The following is a 23,882-nucleotide window of genomic DNA, read 5'->3' on the forward strand; positions in this document are numbered from 1 at the left end:
TCTCCGTTCCAAAGGGTGCATTAGTTGGGTAAAGTGTAAACACGGAGATCTCGGAAGACCTCCGGGGTGTGGGACTCTGGGCATTCTGAGGCAGGCTACGTCCAGGTCAGAGCCTTGGATTCACGGCAGTCAGGATGGATGGCAGCTGTCCCTCGTCCAGCCACACGTCTGGCATTACCAGGGATCCTTGGAGCCCCACCTTGCCGAGGCTCGGAGTCCCTTTGCGTAACTGACACCACCGGACTGTACAACAGTCCTAAGAAGGTGAAGATGACAGATGGATGGCCTTGGCCCCTGGCACAGCTGCACAGCCGTCAGCTCAGTTCTAAAAGTTCCGTATGCGAGCTGCTCAACCCCGTGAGCTCCCGCTTTCTCGTCTGTGAAGTGAGACCAGAACAGGGGCCAAGGCGGCTCCTGCTCCCCTGGGGTGAGGCCTGAGTGAGGAGGTCCCTGCAGGGCGGCCGGGCGCCGTGTGATGATGGCTACAGTGGCAGGTGGGTCCCAAGGAAGGAGGTGAAAAACAGCCTCACTGCGCCTGTCATCCCAGCTACTCAGGAGGCTGAGATCTGAGGATCGCGGTTCAAAGCCAACCTGGCAGGAACGTCCGTGAGACTCTTACCTCCAATGAACCACCAGAAAACTGGAAGTGGCGCTGTGGCTCAAGTGGTAGAGCGCTCGCCTTGAGCTGAAGAGCTGAGGGACAGCGCCCAGGCCCCGAGTTCAAGACCCACGACCAACCAAAAAGCAAACCCCACCTCATCCAGGCCCATGTGACCCCACAACCTCCTCTCCTGGGAGGAGGCTAAAAGCCCCCCACGGACCCCACCCTCCTCTCCCTGTGGGCTTGAGTGCCCAGAGTCCAGGGGTGCTACCTGAAGCCACAACTAGTTTGCAGGTCCGAGCGGGGCTGTCCTGGCACCGGGGAAGATTGCGGGCGGAATGCCCTCCACTCCGCTCGGGAAAGGAGGACAAGGAAGAGAGGCCCTATGTTCCCGCGCCTGCCACCGCCACCGGCGGCCAGCATCGCAGTCCGCACCTTGACTGGGCCGCGGGCCGCCCGCGCAGCCCCTCGGAGTCGGGCGGGAGAGGAGACGAGTGGGCGCCCCGCGCCCGCGCACCCACGGCGGTCTCCACCGAGGGGCATCGCCATCTGGCTCTGGGTCCCCCTGCCGTGGACCTGGCCGAGCCAGCCGGGGTCCCCGTCTGACCCGCGGCGAACGCTTCCTTCGTGTCTGTCTGTCTGTCCTCCCGCGTGGCTCAGGAGCGGGGCTGGGTCAAGGCGGGGGTCCCGCCGGGGCTCGGCGCCCTTTCCAGACCCAGGGTGGCGCCGCCGGCGGTGGGGCGCGGGTGCGGCGCGTCGGAAGCGCTGGACCCGCGGGAGGCCGGCGGCTGCGGGGAGCCGCGGCGCGGGGGCGGGCGGACTCCTCCCCCGCGCCGCCTCCCGGAGCGCCCCCGCCGCGCGCCCAGCAGCCTGGCGGCCGCGGCCGGCCGCGCACCGCCAAACTTTCCCCGGAGCCGGCGGGCGCGGGTGAGTCTGGGCGCCGGTCCGCACGGGCCGGGGCGGGAGCGGGGCGCGCCGGCGGGCTCGGACCCTCGTACACCCGCAGGGCGGGGGACCTGGCGGTGGGGGGCGCGGAGGGGCTGCGGGGCGCCGCCCGCTCCGACCACGCGACGCGGCGCGGCGCAGCGAGCCCGCGGGCCTGCGCCCTGCCCTGCGCGCACCTGTGGCGCCCCGGCCGGGCCGGCCCGGCGCTGGGAGGGCGGCGAGCCCGCGGGATTCCCGGTCTGACCTCGCGGTCGCGGTGCGTTCCGTGCTGTGCCGGGCGCCGGCTAGCCAGCGTGGCGTTCAGCCCTCCGGGTCGTGCCTTCACACACCCATTCCTCAGGGAGGGAAACTGAGGCTCGGGGAAGGGAAAGTTGCGCACGACCTAGTGAAGGGGAGGGCCAGGGTTCTGAGCCGGTGTGCGGACCTGCTGAGCCGCTGCCGGCCCCCCGGGCTCCGCTCAGCCTGGCGGAGACCTGCGGGGCGAGGAGCGGGCCTCGGCGGGGGCCGGGCGGGGGCGGGGCCGTCCTGGCCGCGCGGGGAGCGGGTCGGGGCGGCTGTCAGGCCAGGGCGTGCGTTCTGGAACGGGGGCGCCCGGGCCGCTCTTTCCCCGGGCGAGGGTGGGAAGAGGCCCCGCTCGGCTTTGCGGAAAGCCCCGGGGCTGCGCGGCCGGCCGGGAGGCGCCCGGCGGGACGGCGGTGCTCCGGCAGGGGGCTCCCCGTACACCAAGCGCGCCCGGGCCCGGGAGCTGGGGAGGGCAGCTTGGCGGAGGCAGAAGGGTGGGGTCACCCGGAGCCTCTCCAGAGCCGAGGCCGGTCGGGTGAGGGTCTGGCGGGGAGGCTGGAGGACCCCGTTCGGCCTTTTTTTCCTGGAGGCTGCCGAGAGCTAGTGGCGATGGCGGGGGGCGGGGGACCCATCAGAGACCATATGACCCCGTTTGTTCAATGCCTTTCAAGGTAACTACCACTCTTGCCAGCTTCGTTGAGCAGACAGACCACCGAGACTCGGAGAGGTGAAGGAACTTGTCCAGGGTTCCGCAGCCCATCTGTGGCAGAGTTGGGATCGAATGACAAGCCCTGCCCGATTCCGATGGTCAGTGAAACTCGGTGGCCGCTGGAGCCTTGGATCCCGGCGGCCGGCGGTGCAGAGGCGCACAGAGCGGGATGCCAGGAGCAGAGCTCCCGTGCCCCCACCAGCGTCTGTCCAGCAGGGCTTGCTCTGAGGGCCCGCTGTGGAGTAGCAGATAATCCGCTAGCCCCCCGAGCTTGCTGGACCACCATGCAAGCCGCCCGGCTGCGGACCCGAGGCAGCGTCCTGCGCAGGCCGGTGTGCAAGGGAGGCAGGAGATGCTGGTGCTGCCGGTCCATGACTGCAGAGCCGGGCGGGGCTGGAGCCGGTGAACATCACAGGCTTCGTGTGCACGGTCAAGGCAGGGTTGGCTGGCCTGACGTGGTGGCCGTTCCACAGCACAGAAATGCATGGTGGGAAGTTGGAGTCCGTGGGTTCCGAGATTGGTCTGCCTAAACCCCATGCTTTCTCTTAAGAGCCCCAGGCGTGCGAGATGCTATACCACTCTTTCTCAGGTTCCCCATTTTTGGAACGCAGGTATTTTTGGCTCCTTCCTCACTGGACTGGTGAGAGTTAAATACACTCATGCTGTTGAAGTGCTCTGCAGGTGTGGTGGTCGCCCTTATTGCTGTGGAGGCCTGGCAAGCCCGTCTGGGTGGCCTGCGAAGCCCAGCCTGGGAACCCCTGGCTTTGGTTTCCTGTCTGTAAAGGGAGTAGGTTTAGTTAGATAAAGTGTGTGCCACAGGTCTCACTGCTGCCGCAGAGCTTAAACCGCGGGAGAGCACAAGTCTCAGTGTAGAGTTGCACCAACTTCCAGCCCTGTGCGAAGCCTTGGGCGACACTGGGCATCGCCTCAATTGTCACCATTCTGGCTCCCGCCCGCTGTAACTTGAACATCCTGCTGGGCTTGGTTGGTTCCCAGGGTAGTCTTTGAACAAATGCCTTCTGAATGTCAGAAGAGCAAGCGGAGGAAAGGTTGTGAACTTTCCAAGTGTGGAAGATGCACTCAGAGTTCTGAGCTTCCCCCGCCCTCGCCTGAAACACTACACAGTGGAGTGCGAAGAGATCAGGGTTCCAACCCCAGCTTTGCCCCTTAGAGCTGAGTGACCCCCAGCATCATGCTGCACATGCCACCGACTGCGTTTCAGGATTCATGCCAGGGTGGATAGGCAGAGAGAAGCAGCAGCAGCAGCAAAAGCAGATAATATAAATGGCAAAGAATGACATGCAATTGTAAGTAATTCTCATTAGCATTCAGGCCAAGCATTAGCTGTAATTGCTCCTTCTCCAAGACGCTTTATCTGAAAGCTGTACCTGGCAGAGGATCATTCAAGCCCCAGTCACCTGCTGCCCTCTCTTTCACAGTGACGCTGGGCTCTGCTGAGTCTCTGGATGTAATTATAACAGATCTCCTGTTTCTTCTTCCTAAGTGACTCACTTCTGCCATTAATGGTGGCAGAGAACTCAGACACACACTCTGGAACAATGGCACTGATGCTGCAGGAGAGGGCAGAAGGCCTCATCTCCTTTGTGTCTCCACCCTCCCCTCTGTCTTCCAAGTGAGTGTGCCATGGGCCACTTGGGTCAGGGTGGAAGCTGTGCCTGTGAGCCTTAGAAGAGACTGTTAGAAGCCATTGCAGTCCCGCCAGGAGGAGGGGAAAGGAAGGTAGACAGGCGAGTGAAAAGTGTAGACTAATGCCCAGCCAGGCCATTAGTGAGGTAGGATTTTCTGCCTGTCTTCCCAACTAGCCATCTCTGTCTTATTCACAGCCTCACCACATGGAAGGCTGAAGAGAGAGGAAACAGAGGAGAAAGAACTTGTTAAACTGAGCCTCAGCTTTCTCATCTCGAAAATGGGGCCCATTGGGCTGGGAAGGTGGCTCAGTAGTAGAGCGCTTGCCTTGCATGCCTGAGGTCCTGGGTTCGATTCCTCAGCACCACATATGCAAAAAGAAAAAAGCCGGAAGTGGCGCTGTGGCTCAAGTGGTAGAGTGCTAGCCTTGAGCTGAAGAGCTGAGGGACAGCGTCCAGGCCCAGAGTTCAGGCCCCACGACCGGACCCCCCCCCAAAAAAGAAAGAAAATGGGGCCCATAAAGTGTCTGCCTAAGTGGCTGAGAACTGGTGGGATTGGTGAAAGGTTCTAAGGAGGATAAGCAGAAGTGGCCTGGATGATTGATTGATTGATTGGTTGGTTGATTGATTGATTGATACACAGCTGGCCTAATCCAGGAGACAGAAGTCACATGAATGTCTTATATTTTATACAGCTCTCGCTAGCCTTGAGCTGAAGAGCTGAGGGACAGCGTCCAGGCCCAAGTTCAGGCCCCACGACCGGACCCCCCAAAAAAATAATATTTTATACAGTTCTCTATGAGGTGTTTTGATATTCATTAGCTACTAACTACTAGTCAGGAATTCCTATTCTTCTCTTACTGGTGAGGGAACTGAGGTGCAGAGAGGTGTGGGATGGTGGAAGAATGCCTCGCCGCTCCATAGAAGAAGGAAATACACCAGAACCACAGCGCTTAGGGGCAAGGGGAGGTGGAATATAAATAAACCCAGGCTGCTCTGACTTCTAGGTCCTGACTGAGCTCTCTTTTGCCCTCTAGAGGGTGTAAGGTGTAGTGTTTCATCTTCCATGGATATGGTACCTTTCTTCAACTTTTGGAGCATTTTTAACCACCTTAACATCTCGTCATTTTGTCTTGGTAATTTGCACATGGTTTCTTAATTTTGTCTTGGTAATTTTGCACACCTATCATTATACAAATCCTTAGTTATTTGATATTTTATGCTGTTTTACATGTTGTATACATATACATGTGTAAAATTAATGTTTTGTACTCACTGGAGAAAAATTTGTAGATTTCATATTGATTTTGTATCCAGAATCTTAACAAAATCTCTTACTAGTTAAAAAAAACATACTCATGGGTTGTTGTTTTTTTTGTGGTTATGGGGCTTGAACTCTGGGCTTGGGCACTGTCTCTCAGCTCTTCAGCTCAAGGCTAGCGCTCTACCACTTGAGCCACAGCACCACTTCTGGTTTTCTGGTGAGATAAGTCTCACAGACTTTTCTGCCTAGGCTGGCTTTGAACCGTGATCCTCTGAGCTCAGTCTCCCAAGTAGCTAGGATTATATGCGTGAGCTACCTGTGCCCAGCCTCATGGGTTATTTTTAAAACATTGTATACATAATTGTAAGAGGTACAAGTAACAGTTTATTTCTTCCTTTCTAATTATTTTGTGCCTTCTTTCCCTGGTCCTTACTGTCCTGATGGGACCTCAGTGAGATGTACAAGATGCTATGTCAAAAAACAAACTTTGCAACTTTGGCAGGGAAGGGGAACGCGGGGGTGCAATGGGAAGGGATGGGAAGGGGAAACAAAGGAGGAGGCAACAATGCTTGATAAGAAATGTACTCATTACCTTGCCCATGTAATTGTAACCCCTCTGTACGGTATTTTCACAATTTAAGAAAAAAGTGATCATTTCATGTGAAATATGAAACCATTAGATATAATCAACTAGTACCCTAGGTGGATGGAATAGCTGACAGTGGCCAGCTGGCCTTTCATGGCTCTCATGGAGGAGCTGTTCATATTTGGTTAGTAAATACCATTTTACTCTAGATTTTGGATAGACAGTTGTCAGATTAAAGAAATCCCTTTCTAACAGTTGTCAGATTAAAGAAATCCCTTTCTATCTGCAGGTTTCTTAATATTTCTTTTCCTTTTAGTTATAAATGGAAGTAGAATTTTGACATACACTCTTTTTGAACCTGTCAAATGTCAACTGTATGCATGACCCTGGTTTTTGCAGTCTGAAAGAAATCCAATTTATGTCATCCCACAGTATTTTCATTGCCCTGTTATGTTTGCTAATCTGTTGTTTATGATTACCATAAGAGCGTATGAGTGAAATTCCCTGGTGGTTTTCTTGCTTGAGCTTATTTGTCAGGCTTTGGTGCCGATTGGAGGTGAGGTGGACAGGACGCCCCTTTCCTGTTGTCAGGAAGTTGCTTCTGCTGAGCCGTGTTCTTCGTGAGTGTTCAGTGGCAGTCAGCAGGGAGCTTCCAGTGGGGAAGCCTTCCAATGGAAGGTGGGAGGGAAAGCCAGTTTCAGACAGCACCAAGAAGCTCAGGCTGCCTGGGTGGAAATGGAGACTGCCAGCCTGTCTGTCCCGGGGCTTTGAGGAAAGGCCAGTGAGGCACTGGGTGCGGGTCTGGTGGGAGGGCACTGAACCCAGGGGGAAGCCTGGCTGCTGTGAGCTGTACTTGAGTCTCCTGCTTCTGAAGATGCTGCTCTGGCCTGCAAGGCACAGGTGAGCTGCTCCTCCCTGTGGGCATGGGTGGAGGACTTGACCTCCTCATGTCCAGTGGGTCATAGAGACTTCTGTCCTGCGACCAACTTTTGTGGAATGCCCACACTGTGACCTAAGGCACATGACCTCCAGCTACTTCACTCACTTTCCCTTCTGACCTTCTCCCCTGGGGAGTTAGATTCCAGAAAGTTTCTCAGCTGGCCTGTTCCCTGAGACCTCTTTTTAGAAAGTGTCATGCACTGTCTAACTTGAATCATCACAGTGCGATGACCTGCCTATTGTCCCCATCGTCCCGAGTAGGAAAATCAAGGGTACTAGTTGATTATATCTAATGGTTTCATATTTCACATTTTTTTAATTGTGAAAATACTGTACAGAGGGGTTACAATTACATGGGCAAGGCAGTGAGTACATTTCTTATCAAGCATTGTTGCCCCCTCCTTTGTTTCCCCTTTCCCTCCCTTCCCATTGTGGCCCTGGCCCCCTCCCACCCACCCCCCCCCCGACCGCGTTCCCCCTCCCTGCCAAAGTTGTAAAGTTTGTTTCTTGACATAACGACTTGTACATCTCACTGTTGCAATGGGTCCACCTGTATCCCTATTTAAACAATTTGTTTTTTAAAATGATCACTTTTAACACATTTGGGTCTTGGTGTAAGATAAAGGTCTAAATTAGAAGTGGAGGTATGGCTTCAGTGGCAGAGCACTTGATTAGTAAGTTCAAGTACATTGATTTTCTTCTTACACATGTAGACAGCTGTTTCCATCCTGCTCCTCTTCTGCTTACAGAATCTTATCCACCCCTCTTTCGTGTCCCCTGGGCAGTACTGCATTTCATTGTGTCTCAGGAGCAGAGCCATGAGTGGCTGCCAGCGCCAGGGAGCACTGTCAGCTTGGTTTCGATCTTGGGCCTTTGGTACCTAGCTTAGAAAGCCCAGTCATTAGCAGCAGGCTCATCCCAGGCAGTCCATACTCATCCTTTGGGCTGGTTCTGGTGGCTGACCAATGGACAGGGTGGTGGCAGGAAAGAGGGCGCAGGCCAACCAGGTATCCCAAGATACCTCATGCATATGGTTTGAGTTTGGTCTCCTTGGCATTCCTGTGACCACAGCCAGCCAGAACTGGATGAGGGGTCATCAGAGGCTTTCTGCACAGGTCACAGGTCACAACAGGTGCTGAGCAGTGGGAACTGTACCTCCTGGCTCTGTGGGTAGCTTGTCCTGTGTGTGTTTCTATGGCTAGTGAACATGTCTGCAGCCTCCTCTTTTTTGTCTTTTCTTTTCTTTCATAGTCTTCCAGGCAGTTTTCCTATGGTTTCTGTTTCAGCAGAGCTTCTTTTATTTTCTTGTTGGCTTTTCTTTGTTATTGAAGAGACTCACAGGTCACCAAAGATACTCTGCTGTTCCCCTCAGTCTATGTGAGATGTGATGCTAAGGCCAGGCCAGGCCTGTGGTCTTGAGTTTTTTAATGCGAATCACTCTCAAGCTCTAAGGGAGCCTCTTCCTTCTCTGTCCGTGGGCTCTAATTGCCTATGTGGCAGGGTGGCACCAGTGGGTTTCCCAGGGGCCTCTGGGTAGAACTCAATATTGGCCTCCTGGAAGGACTATAGAGAGGCTAGGTCTTTGCAGTGCTTCCGGAGAGACCATCAGCGCAAATCTGAGTGGAGGGATGAATTCTGCATTTGAATCAGACCATTATAATTTCTCCCTGAAAACAAGTTCGTGTAACACAGGAAGAGGCAGGGAGACAAAATACAATTGCACATTGAAATTGAGCCATGTGAACAATACGATAAATTCAGTCTGTGGTTAAGAGGTTCCAGGGCCCGGAGATCTAGGGTAGGGTTCTGGCTCTTGGTGGGCCCTGGGAAAGTCATCGACTTACTGGCGCCTTGTGTACCCCACCACACAGACAGTGAGTGGCAACACAGGGACGATTTGTCATTATGTTAATGTCAGCATGGTGGTTCCATAGAACTACAGAGGCAGCTGTTAATAAATGTGGTGCAGCCTCCGTGAGGCGTACAGAGTTCCTGGAGTTCCACAGCCACTGTTCTCCTCACCACTCACACGCTGCATCGTCCAGCCCTGCCCTCCGCCCGCTTCTAGGGAGTGAGTGTTCCGTTTAGGGGTAAGCCCTAGATCTGTCATATACTGCACTAGTCCTGTTGTCCCTACACCTGCTCTGTGGTTAGGTGTGTGTGTGTGTGTGTGTGTGTGTGTGTGTGTGTGTGTGTGTGTGTGTGTGTGTGTGTGTGTGTGTGTGTGTGTGTGTGTGTGTGTGTGTGTGTGTGTGTGTGTGTGTGTGTGTGTGTGCGTGTGTGCGTGTGTGCGCGCGTGCGCGCGTGCGCTTTCAGATTTCATCTCAGTTTAACTGAATTGTTTTAGGTTTTTTGGGTTTTTTGTTTTTTTGTTTTTTCCAGTCCTGGGGCTTGAACTCAGGGTCCAGGCACTGTCCCTGAGCTTCTTTTGCTCAAGGCTAGCATTCTACCTCTTGAGTCACAGTGCCACTTCTGGCTTTTTCTGTGTATGTAGTACTGAGGAATCGAACCCAGGGCTTCATGCATGCTAGGCAAGCACTCTACCACTGAGCCACCTTCCCAGCCCTTGTTTTAGGTTTTTGAGACAGACTGGTCTTGAAGTAGCAATCCTGCCTCTGCCTCACAAGCACACTGGGCATGTACCATGTCCAGCTGTTTAACAGTGTTTAAACGTACCAATACTTAACGTTGGTTTGTGATTGCTCAATAACATGCTGTGCATGTTTGTAGGCAAGGCAACTGGCTATACCATATAGCTTGTGTGTAGCAGACAACGCCTTCTGGGTATGTGTAAGTACATGCTATGGTGTTAGCAAACAACCAAGCTGACTACAAATTCCTTTATCAGATGTTTCCCTGTTGCTCAGTTGACACACTGACAATTACCTTCCAGGATTGTCACAGTGTTAAATGAGTTGTGAGGCTTGAGTGAATTAATATTTGAGAAGCATTTTTAACAAAGTCTGGTATAGTATTGTGTTTATTAGCCGGGCGCCGCGCCGGTGGCTCACGCCTGTAATCCTAGCTACTCAGGAGGCTGAGATCTGAGGATCACGGTTCAAAGCCAGCCCTGGCAGGAAAAGCCATTAAGCTCTTATCTCTAGTAAACCACCACAAAAAATGCAGAAGTGGCACTGTGGCTTAAGTGGTAGAGTGCTGGCCTTGAGCTGAAGAGCTGAGGGACATCACCCAGGCCTAGAGTTCAAGCCCCACGACTGACCCAAAAAAAAAAAAAAATATATATATATATATATATATATATATATATAATGTTAATTAAGCCAATAAATATATGGAATTCTTTTCTCCCGAGAAACTGGGTTTCTTTTTTTGGTCAGATTCCAAAAACAATTGTACTCGTATATTCCTGGGCCAGTGGTTTCTGTGGAAAGGTTTCTTAGAGCCTTCGATTTATTGGAGCATGTGCCGCAGACCACTTCACTGAGCCTCTCCAAGGGAAGACTGCACAGAAAGAAAAGCTAACTGGCTTTGTGGCTCTGCTGCAGATTTCAGAGTCTTGACCTGGGCTCGCATCCTGAGGCCGCCTGTGGAGCCAGTGCTTTGGCCTCAGAGGGAGCATTTTTTGACTGTCCTGGGCTCAGTTTCCTCATCTGTAAAAGGGGAACAACAGTAATGCCCATCTGACAGCAGGTCTTGGGAATCCACATGCTGGGATCCACATGCCTTCTCCTCAGAGAGAGAAACCTCTCTGCCCTTCCTGCCCAGTTTCTTGTTGTGCATTTAGTTTCATGGCTCCAGTAGGGTGCTGACAGCGTTCCTCTGGTTCAGCGGCACCCACAGGACCTCCCTGATCACCTGGACCTAGTAGGTGCCCAGTAGAAGCTACTCTGTGAGGCAGCAGTGAGACCCGAGAGAGGCGGCGCCTCACTCGTGTCTGTGGCTGCGGCCCACCATCATGGTGACTGCCTCACACAGCCTGGTACTGTGCTGCTCGTGGACTTTGGGACTGAATGGTTTTGGGGACATTTGGAAAGTAGTAGGAAACTCTGGACCAAACTAAGTTCTTTCCAGTGTTGTTTCCAAGAGCTCAATAAATATTTGTCAGTCATTTATCGATTCATTCTCACAGCACCTGGCACCAAGCTTGACTGAAGCCCTGGGCAGCTCCATTAGCAAGTGAGAAACACAAGACAGACAGATGGGGTTTCCTGCCCCCTGGGTGTTCCTGTTGGGGGCTGGGAGACGCTGATACTCACAGCACAGCTTTGCCCAGCCTGCGATCTGTCCAGCAGAAAATGAAGACAAAAGCGAGGCAGCTGGAGAACAAAACGTCACAGTTACTGCTAATCAGAGTGCCCAGGAAGCATGTGGGCTGTCTGTGCGGAAGGGCAGAATTGGCCAGGGTTCCTACCCAGGTGCGGGCAGCATTGGGTGCTGCCTGGCAGCCCTGTCCTTCTTGGTAGAAGGCAGGTAGCACACAGGGCCCCACAGGCAAGCTGGCTCCTGAAGTAGCAGAGCAAGGGCTGAGTGTGCTTGCCAAATGTCTTTCAGATTTGCCCGTAAATACATGGCACCAAGTGGGGACCTACGGGAGAGCACATGAGGAGGAAGGCCGTGACTCCCCCGTCATGTGGAAGGGGCAGGACTGGCATTTCCCAGGCAGGGGCAAGGGAGAGGCAGCCGAGGTCGCAGGTCCTTGCTTGTTATCTTCTTATCTGTGGGTGGAAAAATCATGTCACTGGCCATTCTGGAGCCCTCACTCCAGCTGCTGGAGGAGGGAGCTGCTCTCAGGCCACCCAGCTCTCTGCAGCTGTGTGAGGTGAACGTTCTCACCCAGTTTATAGATGGGGGAACTGGGACTGGAGGTACTGAATGACCTGCTGGAGTAGAAGCAGTGACAGGAGACAGTTACCAAGCCTGGCATGTGATGTGAGTTGGTAGAGAAAAGGCCAGGTAGAGACTGTTGGGAGTCAGTAGGAGAGGCCTGGGCAGGTGGCCAGGTAGAGCGAGGTCCTACAGACCTATGTATTGAAGCTGTGTTCTCAGGTAGCTGAGTGGTTAGTTGTTTTTAAGAGGGATTGTGGCTTTGTACTTTGGGTAGATTCGATGTGACTGTCCTAGGCAGGGACTTTAAAAAGAGGAGCATTCCTTAGGCAGAGTGCTGTCATCACATCTTGGTGGAGAAGTGGCTCAGGAAGTGCAGCTTTGCCCCTCCCCATGGGAGCACTGGCTACACCTCACCCAGGGAGTGTGCATCACATAGCTGAAAGGTGGGTGGGCTGAAATCTTCCCGATTCCCACTTCTCACATGGCTGGGATTACAGGCATGCAGCCCCATGCCCGATCTCCCTCTTAAACCCTTGACATTCATCTCCAGAGCACCCGTGTCAGTGTCAGGAAGCTAGTACAGGGAAGAGCCTGTCCGTGTTCTTAAGTGTTACTCTAAAAATGCAGCACTTTGCAAAGTTGAGCCGATGTCCACTTCTGAGGTTATTAGTTTGTGAAATTGCTCTTGTAAACCCATCGGGTCACCTAACACAGGGATGGTGATAATGGCAGGGCCCCAGCATCTGTGATATACCACCCAGGGTGCTGGGCACTTTGTGGGTGTTGCATCATTTGATCCTCTCAACAACCCTGTGGATGTGGCGTTGTTGTTATCTGTGTCTTTGAAATGAAGAACTGGAAGCTTAGGGATTGGAGGTCTCCTGCTCAGAGTCACACAGCTAAAAGGTGGAGGAATTTGAGCCACGTACATGCCTATAGTGCTAGCTTTCAGGAAGCCAAGGCAGAAGGATCATAAGGTTAAGGCCAGCTTGGGCTCCATGGTCACTTCCATGCCAGCCCGAGCTACGAGAGTCTGTCTCAAAAAATAAAACATGGAGGAACTGGAATTCAAAGCCAGATCTGCGTCCTAACTCTGTCTTCCTCATCAGGACTGCTTAGGGGTAGGGAGAGCTTTGACTGCTGGAGGTAGGCCTGTCCTTCAGAGGAAGGGAGGGCTCAATTTCAATAAGCATTCCTCAGAAGGTCCGTGTGTCAAAGGCTTGGTCCCCAGCACTAAGTGGGGCTCTCTGCGAGGCTGTGTAGTGCTTAGTAAGTACAATGGAACTACTGGAGTTGGTTGGACCTCTAAGGGGCGGGGGGGGGGGGGGCGGGCCTGAGGGAGGGGTGAGGTCACTAGGGCGTGCCCTTGGAAGGGTTAATAAGATTCCAGCCCCTCTCTTCCTCATGACTTCTTAGCTGCCATGAGATGAACAGATTCTCTCTGCCACATGCTGCTCCAAGATGTACCGTATAGCTGCAGGCCTACAGTGGCCCGCAACAGGCATGAGCAAGCATAGACAGAAACCTCTAAAACTCTGAGCCAAACAGATCTTTCTTCCTTAAGTATATTCTCTAAGGCATTTGTCATAGTAATGTAAAGTTGAACTACTACCACATCTGCCTCATTGGAGTCAGGGCTGTTCCGAGTACAGAGATCCAAGGTGGAAGGTCCTGACCACCTAGGGCTGATGTTACAGTGGGGGGACTGTGAGACAGAATCCCATCTGTGAGCTTGAGGTAGTGTGGGGGGAAGTGGTGGGCAGGTGCCAGGGCTGTGGGAACTTTTCTCATGGGTACAGATGGACATTTGGGAACGTAGTTAGGCACCTGTCTGAGAAGAAGCATTCTGGAAAGAGGGAATATAGCAAGGCTGTGGGCTAGAAGAGGTTAGGAATGTTCTAGAAAGAGCAAGGAGACCTAAGTGGTTTAATGAATGAGGGCAAATGTAGGGGACGGGGTCAGAAAGGCCTCGCCAGGCAGGGAGGATGTAGAGCCCCCAGCACCAGGGCTCAGTGGGCTCTGGTGGAGCTCACACTGGAGGAAGGGAGGAATGCTGGGTAACTTGGGAGACAGGGAGGGGACCGATGCTGTCCCCTCAGCCAGGTCAGCCAGGCAGGACCAGAAACTGTAGAGAGGCGATGAGAAGTGGCTGGCAGGAGGAGGTGAGCATCTAGACGTTTCTCTGAGTCCCCTGTCCCAGCCACCGAGAGGGCATGGTGCCATCCTGCTCAGCTCCCAAGCCCCGTCCTTGGTGGCCATACTAGATGTGCTCATCTGCCGCTGGAAGATAACCATCTCCTGGACAGGCAGGGCACAGGGGCACGCGCGTGCACATGCGCGGCAGGCAATAACTGCTTTGCCATCAGGAGCACTGAGCGTGAGGCAGCCGGAGGACAGGGAGCACCTCTGAGTGCTGTTCCTCCGCTTTCCAGTACCCCTGGCTCTGCTTGGTCCATGAACCCGGGGAGCGGGGCATGTAGATTGGACATGAAAATCCTTTGCCTGGGCTCCCTCCAATTTGTTTACTTCCCAGCCCTCAGAAGGAGCCCGCCCCCACCCCCAAGCCCACTCTGCAGAATCTCAGAGAGGTGAAGGCATGCGCCCGGGGCCATGGCTGGCAGCAGAGGTTGGGCCCCAACAACTGTCCTGGCCAGGCACTCAAGAGGCAGGGTGTTAGAATGACTAGGAAAACCCGAGCCATGGAACTGAATCTGAGTTTGAATCCCAACTCTGCCCCTGGCTTACTGTGTGACTGTGGGCATAGCCCCTCCCTGCTCTGTACAGTGGTTTCCTTCTCTGTAAAATGGGGGAATAATGGGGCGCACACTTGGCTGGAGGGAGGGTAAGGGGATGGATGTCCTGCAGACAGGGGCTCCCCCCTCACCCCAGCCCGCATCTCTGCTCCCTGCATGCCATTCCCAGCAGCATGCTGGAGTCACTGCCTCGTTGCCAGATGCTGTCATGGAAACCAAGAGATGGAGAAACGGGAGAGGCCCAGAGGAAGGAGGGGTGGGAGGGGACAGCATTCCTTGCTCACCCTCTGGCCCACCTTCACCAGCTCCTTGTAGGAGATGGTGGATCCGAGGAACACGTGGGGACGGGAGGAGTGATGGCAGACCCCCAGGCCAGCAGGTGACATGGTGATTTTGCCTCTTGGGAAGCACAGCGCCTGAGGGGCTAGGCTGTGTCCCAGCACCCCTGGGCTGGAGCCAGAGCTCATGCTGGATGTCCGCGCCCCCCCCCCCCATCCGTCCTTACCCTTGCTGCCTCCCTTGGAGAACCCTCCCTCCCCATAACCTCCAGGTCTAGGCTGGTCAGTCACTCACTGTGCCCACAAGAGCAGGTCTGTTTGGAGTTAACTGCCTCCTGCCTAAGTGTCTCTTAACACTAGATCCTTTAAAAGGAGCTCACCCCATCGCTCAGGGACCCATCTTGCAGCCTAACTGCCTCCTCCTCCCTGCGCATGACCATTGCTCACCCCCATACACACACACTTTCCTCTTTAGAATGACAGCTTCAAACTTGGCAGATCTCAACACAGCATACCTGGGCTTGGAGTTGCCCAGGACAGAGCTGAGAGCCTAGGATGAGGAACAGGCCCTCTGCGCCTCAGTTTCCTGACCTATGCAAGGAACTCTGGGACCTGCCTGAGAGTTCAGTGGGTTCCCCCAGACGGAACACTTGCAGCTGTGAATATTGTCACTATCATGTCACATCTTTTTAAACTCAGGAAGAAGGAGGGGAGCAGGGAACAACTCCATGACCTGCTTTGTTCATAAAATTAAATCACTCGGCTCTGAGGTGGAATGAACCTTCTAAACGCTCCCCACGGAGAGATGTTGTCAGTTCTGCATCATTTTTCAAACCTTCATTTCACCTACGATGTACCAGACACCACGCTGGGTGCTGGGGAGATAAGAGGGAGAAGGCATGACGCATGCCTCTGGACTGCAGCCTGTGGGGAAGGCAGACCTGGACATACGCAGTCCCTGTGTGCTCACGACAGTCGCCTTTGGTGGAGAGTGCACAGAAGGTATGTGCGAGGGTGGGGACGCTTACCTGAGCCTGGGGAACCTGGGGATGCTCCCCGAGGAGGCAGTGTGCCCCCAGGGCTTCACTCAGCCCAGTGAGGTGAGCAGGGCTGTCCAGGCCGGGAGGGAGAGTGGAGCTGAGTGTGAAGGTCCGAGAGCATAAAGTGTGCGCAGGGACTGAGGATTTTCTGGAGCTGAAAGTCAAGGTTAAGCACAGAGGATGATGGGAGATGAGCAGCAGGGCCTTGTTGACAATGACCTCTCTTGGTATGGCCTCTCTGTTTTGCTGTGATGAGAAAGTTTGGGGGACACTGTATGCTGTCGTTTAGGGAGTGAGTGTCCTCCTGAGGTCTGTTGTGACAGGTTTGGTCCCCAGACTGCAGTGCTATTGGAAGATGATGGAACATTTAAGGCGCGGGGCCTATTGGGAGGTCTTGGGACATTGGAGACTCTTGTAGGGGCCAGCGGGGCCCGGCCCTGTCTTTCTCTTTCTCTTCCTCCCCAGTGAGAAGTGAACAGCTCGGCTCTGCCAGGCATTCCTGCTGTGGTGTTGCCCTCCAAAACCTCAGAGCAGTAGAACAACTGACTGAAAACTGAGACAAGGCCACTTTTTTTTTTTTTTTTTTTTTTTTTTTGGCGAGTCCTAGGTGTTGAACTCAGGGCCTGGGCGCTCTCCCTGAGCTTTTTTGTGCTCAAGGCTAGTGCTCTACCACTTGACCCAACAGTGCCATTTCCAGCTTTTCATGATATTAGAGATAAGAATTTCGTGGATGGGGCTGGGAAGGTGGCTCCATGGTAGAGTGCCTGCCTGGCATGCCTGAGGCCTTGGGTTTGATTCCTCAGCACCACATAAACAGAAAAAGCCAGAAGTGGTGCTGTGGCTCAAGTGGTAGAGTGCTAGCCTTGAGCTGAAGAGCTGAGGGACAGCACCGAGGCCTCTGACTTCAGGCTCCATGACCAAAAAAAGAATTTCATGGAAGCTGGGCACCAGTGACTCCTGCCTGTCATCCTAGCCATTCAGGAGGCTGAGATCTGAGGATCGTGGTTCAAAGCCTGTTGGGGCAGGAAAAGTCTGTGAGACTCTTATCTCCAATTCACCACCAGAAAACCAGAAGTGGTGCTGTGGCTTAAGTGGTAGAGTGCTCGCCTTGAGCTGAAGAGCTCAAGGACAGTGCCCAGGCCCAGACTGCAAGCCCCACAACCAACAGAAGAAAAAAAAAATTTTTTTTTTTGTGGGCTTCTCTGCCTGGGCTGGTTTTGGACCATGATCTTCTGATCTCAGCCTCCTGAGCAGCTAGGGTTTACAGGCGTGAGCACCAGCTCCTGGCAAGACCATCTTTTTGCTCTCTGTCATGACAGGGAACTGACTGGCACACCAGGAGAACAAGAGGGCCTGCTGCCCACTGTCCCCCCTCCCCGAGGCCTGGCCCATCCTGGAGCAGCCCAGAATTCCCAGCGCAGCTGGAAGCTGGTTAGAAATACAGGCTCCACCCAGAGGCAGGACGTGAAGCAGGCGCCCAGGGAGCCAGGTGCCCCTTGCAGACCACATGCCCGTGGCCACCCATAGATAGCACCAAAATGCACCCAGGCTGGAGCTGCCTCCAGGCCCTGACACAGCTGGACTCTTTGTTCTTTGGGCAGCTCAGGCCTTTGTGACTGGCTTTGCATGGCAAGGCGGGGGCTGCCCCTGTACTGCCCTGGGGAGCTGGTGATATCCATTCGTCCCTCTCTTGCCTCCTCTAAAGCAAGACTAAGTGGAAACATGGAGACACAGCTCTCTTGTGCATGCTGTAAGAGGAGACCATCTGTTTCTTACTAGAACCAGTCTAGAGAAAAGATGGTCAGGCAAAGGGACTTGGGGTGTCGCATACTTTGCAGTACCATTTATTAATTTGTTCTCCTAGGAAAGGGAGACTACACTCTCCCCGTTGGCTGACTTTGCAAGCAGGCGGGTGGTTCGGACTTCTGCTGGAGCACTAGGGAGCCATGGAAGATTTGAAGGAGGAGAAGGAAAGGTTTTACCTGTTAAAGGATTTCTGATAGCAGGGAGGTGGCGAAGAGGGGCCCAGGGGCCTTCATGGGAAGGCTGTCGCAGGAACCCATGTGGAAAGGTAAAAACGTGGGGCATGGGACTGGCTGGAACAGAGCCCTTTGTGGGTCACCACCAGCAGCTTCCAAATTGTCCAGACCAGCCACATGTGACTTCATCTCTCCTGGGACCCTGCCCCTGCCCCTGCCCCTGCCCCTGCCCCTGCTCTTTCTTTCTCTCTCTCTCTCTCTCTCTCTCTCTCTCTCTCTCTCTCTCTCTCTCTCTCTCTCTCTCTCTCTCTCTCTCTCTCTCTCTCTCTCTCTCTCTTTCTCTCTCTCTTCCCCGCCCCCCGGGGTTAATATAGAAAGGCCAGCCAGCGACTGGAGGGTCTGGGCCCAGCTGACAAGACTTTGAAAAGCGCCATGGGCCTGTGTTTCAGGCTTGGTCCCCAGACCCCAAGGCTACTGGGGAGTATAGTGGAACCCGTAAGAGGTAGGGCCTGGTGGGAGGAAGCTAGGTTATTGGAGCATGCTCCGGAAGTGGACCTGAGCTGGGGCTCATTCACCTCCCACTTGTGCGGTGAACACCCTGTGCATCCTGCTGCAGCTGAGCCTCTCTACCGCAGGACATGCTGCAGCTGTGCCTGGCTACCGCAGGACACGTGAAGCCATGGGTTTCATGATTGAAACCTCCACACTCATGAGCCCAGATCCAGCTTTTCTCGTTATAGGCCTACTGTCTCGGATGCTCATTACAGCAAGCAACGCTGGCTAACACAGGGGATGGGGTGGTGAGAAGGAAGGGGGGCTGTGGAACTTCTCTGTCGCTCTTGGAGATTCCTATAGCACTGAACTCGAGCAGCATTCCCCAAAGTTTGGATATTGAACCTTACATGGGAAGAGATAATAATGACGTCGGGGACATGGAAGTGTTTTGTGGGCATCCACAGGCTCAGTCTGTTCATTCTTTCCTCGGAACCTCACCTTCGCTGTCTATAAAATGGGCCCATCAGGACTCGTGTTGTTGGGTGATTCCTGGCCGTATGGGTCTGGAGGGTTCCTGCTTGTTCTGACAGAGGCTGCCCCTACTCTCTCCCAGTCCATTAAGTTGCAGAATTAGCCCTCAGGGTTGTGCAGTTCCAGACCTGCTTTCTCCCCAAGTCTAAGGGGAGGGTGGGGACCAAGGGGACCCAAAGATCTGCAGTCCTCCAACCTCAGAGTCATCACTGAGCCCTGCTTTCTGCTGATGACAGAGATAATTTTCTCTGTTGGACAGAATTACCTAAGCAAATGAGACATTTTTAATCTCCTGTGTTCTAATCACAGATGTTCTGATGAGGATAGAGGGCTCAAAAGAAACTGGATGGTCCATTTGCAAAGTCAACTGAAAAATGTGTCCTGCAAGTGTTTACGCTTTTAACTATGAAGGTTATAGAGCAGAGTCATAAAACATATTGAAAAATAGAAGGGGAAAAAGAACTCCTCTGTGACCCCGCCCCTCAGTCTCAGCTGCTGCCGTGGCTAGTTCAGAGAGGTAAAGACAGTGCACAGTCCTAGGGCCTGCTCATTTCCTCTGCGTGGGTGGTAACTGGCTTCTCCTATCACCGGAGTCAACCTAACCTCAGATTAAAATGCTGGCAAAATACTACTTCCATTACCTGGGCCTTCACTGACTCCATGTTTATCTGCTTTGGACATTTCAATTTTGCCTTAGATTTCCTATTCCAAAAATGTGTAAGCCACAGATTGCCTGCATATAACATGGAAAGTGATTGTAGAACTAGCCAAAAGATATATATGTCAGGAAATAACTACCTTTATTAACAGACTAAAATGAAGGCTGTCATGAAGTGTCACATGTTTAACCTTTGTCAAATTTCCATTCACCGTTCAAGATTGACAGTGTCCAGTGCTGGTAAGATCATGGAAAAAGCACAGTCATATGGCCTCTATGAAGACAATTCTTACATATACTGGGAGCCTCAGGAAAGCCCAGGTCTTGTAACTCTTTAATTCCACTGGAGGAAGTTAGCCTTCTAGTTAACAGGGGGATATTGTTTATTGTGAGAGTACTTGCCAAGCACTGTGATCCCCACCAAAAGATGAAGAAGAAATAGATATCATGGAAAAATGTTTCTGTAAGGATCCACACTGCAATTTTATTTATACATTAATAACTTAATGTATGTAATCCGAGCTGCTGAGATGGTAGAGGTCAGGAGGATCCTGGTTTTAGGCCAGGAAGTGTAAATAAGAGGACCATGGTCCAAGCCAGCCAGGGCATAAATACAAGTCCACATTGGCAAAATAACTAACGCAAAAAAATGGGTGGGGGAGGTGTGGCTCAGGGGGAAAGAGCACTTACAGGTGACAAGCTGAGTTCAAACTGCAGTACTGCCCAAAAATGAAAGTAAGAAATCAGAAACACCCTTGAATGTTCAACAATAAATTAAGGGTGAAACATTTTATGTCACTCTTAAAAATCATGTGTTTTGCAGAACGTGTAAAATGATATGGGAAAAGCTGGAAGTGCATGTTCAGTGAGAGTAGAAAATGCCAAACCAAGACTGCCATTCGGTGTCATCCTGCTTTTAGAGATTTATGTCAACAGGTATTACTTACATAATGTTACATATGTTTATGTATGCACACAACTGCATATACACATACACAGAATTTATTCACAAAGAACAGAATAGGAGAAACTACACCAAAGTATACATCAGAGTGTTCACTTCATGGGATAAGATTAAAAATAAGCATTTGTCTGGGAGTGGTGGTTTATACCTATAATCTCAGCTACTGAAGAGGCCTGGGTAGGAGGATCACAGTCGGAAGCAAACAAGAAGCATGATAAATAACTACCTGATAAATAAGGGCCGGAGGCATGGCTCCGATGGTAGCACCTACCTAGCAAGCTCAAGGCCCTGAGTTCAAGCCCCAGTACCACCAAAATATGTATATTTTTTATTTTCTTATTTGTGTACCTTTTTTCTGTCCAGATACCAGGACTTGAACTCAGGGCCTTGTACTTTCCCAGATCACTTGCTCATAGCCAGTGCTCTACCACTTGAGTCATGATCCAGTCTGACTTTTTGCTGGTTAACTAGAGATGGAATCTCTTGGATTTTTCTACCTAGCATGGCTTTAAGACTGATCTTCTAGGTCTTGGTCTTCTGAGGAGGATTATAGGCCCAAGCCATTGGTACTTAGTTACTTTTCTCTAAAGTAATACTTTTGAAATATTTTTATTAGAGTAACAAATACATTTTCAAAATCCCAATCATATGAAAAAACTAAATTATCAAACCAAATAGGATAGGTCAGTTATATAATCTGATGAAGTCTTACCATGGACCCTAATTTGTAGTTGCAATCAAGAGAGCCAAGAAGAGCGCTTGCCTTGAGCTGAAGAGCTGAGGGACAGCGCCCAGGCCCAGAGTTCAAGCCCCACAACCTACAAAAACAAAAAACAACAACAAAAAAAAAACCAAGAGAGCCAAGAGCTATTGCCAATTAACAGATGTTTTTGGTTTGGGTAATCTGCTCAAATTTCATGCACATACAGTTTGTGTGTGTGTGCGTGCGTGTGTGTGCGTGCGTGTGTGTGTATGTGTGTGTAGCTTTAACTCGGGGCCTCAGTGCTGACTCTTAGCTTTGTCACTCAAGGCTGGCCCTCTACACTTGAGCCACACTTCTAGCTTTTTTGCTGGTTCATTGTAGATAAGTTTCCTGGCTGGCTTTGAACTGTGATTCTCAGATCTCAGCCTTAATTAATAGCTAGGATTACAGGCACCCAGCTTTACACACACACACACACACACACACACACACACACACACACACACACACACACACACACACACACACACACACACACACACACACACACACACACACACACACACACACACACACACACACACACACACACACACACACACACACACACACACACACACACACACACACACACACCCCACTTTCTACTTCTTGAAGTAAATCAAGAGATTTGCCCCTCTGGGCCCATGTTTCCCCTTGGCCCACTTGGCAGGAGCTGAGAGGCACTTGCCCAGTTTGGTTTCCATGGTCCCCCAGCTCTCTGCTTCCCACCACTGCTGCTGTCCAGAGGTGCCAGCTGGCCTGAGCGGTGCAGGGTGAGCATCTGAAAACCCAGCATGCTCCAAAACACAGAATGTTCTGAGCAACACCATGGCACCACAGTGAGCTCTTGGGATAGTTGCAGACACGATGCAGGGGCACTGAATTTACCCCACAAAATTACCTTAGGGTTCTGTGCTTCAAGTACATGGCATGCAAAGGAGTTTTGTCTTTAGAACTGAGGCTCCACCCAAGAAAACTCATTATAGATGTGCACATACGCCCAGGTCCACAACGTTCCACACCTGAAACACTCGTGCTCCCTAGCATTTGATCTTACATCTTGCTCTGGGATTTCTGCTCAGGAGACTCCTCTGCCTTGAAGTCATGCATGTGCATTCCCAGCCCTTCCTCTGTCTGCTCTCCGTGTTTGGGAATGACTGCAGGGTGAGTACAGTCCCAAGAAGGTTCTGAGTTGTCTGAAGTCACCCAGTGACATGGCAACAAGAGCCAAGACAGAGCCTGCCCTGACTCCTCAGGAGGACGTGGTGACAGATGATTTCTCTGTGTGGAAGAGGGTCTTTCCTAAGCTTCCCCTGCCCCACCCAGGTCTCACAAGTTCTCCTGAGTAGATGCATGGATGTGTGGTGACCGGCGCTGTATTTTTGATGGAGGAGGAGAGTTGGTAGAGAAAAGGGGTGTGGGCAGGAGAGAAGTGTGGAAGGAGCATTGCTCTGCCCTGGACCATCTGGGTTCTTGGGCAGCCACTCGGCCTCCTGTGCTGGTACCCACATCTGTGAATCACCCACCTGCCCCTGTGTGGCCTGAGCCTGGGGCTGGGGGATGGGCGACATAGCGGAAGGGATGGGGACGTTTCGTCATCTCATTCCCAGTAGCCTCATCAATCTCCTCTTCCAAGTGTGGATGTGTGACCTAGACATGACCTGGGTGTTTCTGTGAAGTCCAAGGGCATGGCACACTTGCTCAGAACAAATGCTGTTCCTCCCAGACTTCTGGAATAGTCATTCTAGTGATAAACAAAAGAATGAGAAAAACAGCTGTTTTAAAGTTAAAGAAAAGAGAGGGGATCCCATTGGAATAGGTTATTATATGGCCAGATCACCAGGGATCCTTCCTTTTTGACTTGTGTCTTAATTTCTCTCATATACTTGTGCCTTAATTTATCTCATTCACACTGGCATGCAGCTTAGCACTACAGGAGAACCAAAGGCAGACAAAATGCAGCTACATGCTACATAGAGTATTGCTCACTTAATATTCCACGTGTTCTACATCTTCCACATCCTTGAACCTAACGACGGCCATGAAAATAGCATGCTCTTCTCCTGCCATGATAAACAGTCAGATTCCTGGTTGCTCAGTGGCAACCCCCCTGCACTGGCCACTTGGCATGAGTGAAAAATTAATCTGAGATTTGGGGGTTCCACACTTATTTCTGCAGCTCTGCATCACCTGTGTTAATTAAGCATTAGACTTCCCAACCTCCAGAACAGCACCTTCCATCACCGAATGAATGCCTTTCAAGTGGCTCAGTGTTCCTTGCTTTCTCCCATTTCATCCTCCGAGTAATCCGTGAAACAGCTGTGCTTTCTCTCCTTTTGCAGCTAAAGAAGCAGTTCCGAGAAGCCTGTCCAGTATAATAGAGCTAAGCTGGAGTGGAATCAGGATTCAAGCTCAGGTCTATCTGACTTCAAGGCTGGAGTTTTCCTCTGAACTGAGTTTCAAGTCCACAGAAGCGTGGATGTGAAAAGGTATGCTCGGGGCTGGGAAGGGTGGAGCTGGGGCTAGGGAGAGAGGGAATTCCCTAGCTGATGCTTTTGAAGGATTCTTTGGTAATGACATCCTTGATTTAGCCTGTGTAGGCACCATCTGTCCGGCACATTGTAGCTGTCTGCTTCCTCAGTGAAGACTCCCCGATGTGAGCTGCTTGCTGTTTCTCAA

The 23,882-nt window shown here is 52.2% G+C and overlaps 1 protein-coding gene across 2 annotated transcripts in view; it reads left to right on the forward strand.

Annotated features, from left to right (window-relative positions):
• The first annotated feature begins 436 nt into the window (after positions 1-436).
• LOC138824813 (histamine H1 receptor-like) overlaps positions 437-23,882 on the forward strand; it is a 63,010-nt gene continuing 39,564 nt past the window's right edge. The window contains exons 1-2 of one of the 2 annotated variants that reach the window (XM_070019129.1): positions 437-494; positions 23,546-23,692. The gene's annotated coding sequence lies outside the window, so the exon portion shown is untranslated. Of the gene's footprint in view, positions 495-15,715; positions 15,794-23,545; positions 23,693-23,882 lie in introns of those variants that run through there. The other variant, XM_070019130.1, reaches the window with a different exon arrangement.

Source organism: Dipodomys merriami, unplaced genomic scaffold (assembly GCF_024711535.1).
Source record: "Dipodomys merriami isolate MVZ:Mamm:240054 unplaced genomic scaffold, mDipMer1.0.p SCAF_13, whole genome shotgun sequence".
NCBI lineage: Eukaryota > Metazoa > Chordata > Mammalia > Rodentia > Heteromyidae > Dipodomys > Dipodomys merriami.